The following is a 1,714-nucleotide window of genomic DNA, read 5'->3' as shown; positions in this document are numbered from 1 at the left end:
TGAAACAGGCTCCAGGCTCTGAGCTGTCAGCACAGAGCCTGATGCGGGGCTCGAACTCACGGACCGTGAGATCGTGACCTGAGCGAAGTCGGACGCTCAACCGACTGAGCCACCCAGGCGCCCCTAGATTCTTCTTTTGAGAAGAAGTTTGGTTATGAGTTTAAAAGAGAGAGAGATGACTATAAAGAGAGATTGGTTGGAATAGTTTCCTCTCTCTTTTTAGGTCGGGGAAAACCATATTTATTTCTACCCGCATACAATTTCTCCTATCTGGAGAAACCATGCTTCTCAGCTCTGCTTGTCCACTTTCTATCATATTCTTGCACGGGGGCCATCTTAATCTTCTCTGTTTCGTTCCAATTTTAGTATATGTGCCGCCAAGGTGAACACTATCATATTCTTTAAGGCCCAGCTCCAGTCCTCTCTCTTCTCTTAACCCTTCTTCAATTCTCTTGCAGTGTCTATCAGTATGCACTATATATAAAGGCTACCATTTAAAGTATCTGGCTCACTGGATGAATTTGAATATTCTAGCTAACTCCAAGAAGCTGGTGATGATCAACTTGCTTCACCCCATAATCTTTACATGTGTTCAGTTTGTCTATATGGTGGTTTGTAAAAATCTTCCTCTGTCACTCCTCACAGTTGTCGGTATAGAATAAACACTTACTAAATATTTATTGAATGAATGAGTGAGTGCGCATTCTGTTATCCCCTCTAGAAAGAAATCTTGAAGGAAGAGTTTGTTTTTCCTGATATGTCTCCTGACGTGTACTCAGAATAGGCTTCTTTCACTTAGTAATATGCACTGAAGCTTCTTCTATGGCTTTGCATGGCTTGGTAACCAACTCATGTCTTTTTAGCACTGAATTACATCCCAAATTCCGGATGTACCATAGCTTATTTATCCATGCACCTCCCGAAGGATATCTTGGTTGCTTTCAAGTTTTGACAGTGACGAATAGGCTTCTATAAAAATGTGCATGCTGGGTTTTTTGTGGACATAGTTTTTCAACTCCTTTGGGTAAATATCCAGGAGTGTGGTTGCTGAATAATATGGTAAGACTGTGTTGAGTTTCTTAAGTTTGTAACTGCCACACCGTCTTCCAAAATGCCCATACCATTTTGCATTCCCACCAGCAATGAAAGTGAGTTTCTGTTACTCCACAGCCTCACCAGTGTTTCACGGTGTCAATGTTTTGGATTTTGGCCATTTTAACAAGGGTGTAGTGACATCTCATTGTTTTAATTTCCATGTCCCTGATGACACATAATGTGGAGCATCTTTTCATATGCTTCTCTGCCATCTGTATATCTTCTTTGGTGAGGTATCTGTTAAGGTTTTTAGCCCATCTTTAAATTAGGTTGGTTTTTTTTCTCACTGTTGAGCTTTAGGATATATATGGTGTGTATATATATATGTGTGTGTGTGTGTGTGTATATATATATATATATATAAATATATACTATGATATATACTATGATAATAATCCTTTAGCAAATATGTCTTTTGCAAATATTTTTTCCTAGTCTGTGGCTTGTCTTCTCATTCCCAGGACAGTGTCTTTGACACGGCAGAAGTCTTTAATCTTAATAAGGTCCAGCTTGTCGATTATTTCTTTATGGATCATACCTTTGGCCCCATAGTTGGTGCCTTTGGAAAAACTGAATAGTCTCACTGTTGGATTCAATTTGTTTTGATGTTGTATATAAT

General features: G+C 39.1%; 1 pseudogene; it reads right to left on the bottom strand.

The window, feature by feature from the left end:
• Window positions 1-275: 275 nt before the first annotated feature.
• Window positions 276-390, bottom strand: LOC125158009 (uncharacterized; annotated as a pseudogene).
• Between the last annotated feature and the right edge of the window lie 1,324 nt (window positions 391-1,714).

The sequence above is a fragment of the Prionailurus viverrinus genome, chromosome X (assembly GCF_022837055.1).
Source record: "Prionailurus viverrinus isolate Anna chromosome X, UM_Priviv_1.0, whole genome shotgun sequence".
Lineage (NCBI taxonomy): Eukaryota > Metazoa > Chordata > Mammalia > Carnivora > Felidae > Prionailurus > Prionailurus viverrinus.
The sequence above is the reverse complement of the archived record's forward strand: the minus strand, read 5'-3'. Positions and strand labels throughout refer to the sequence as shown.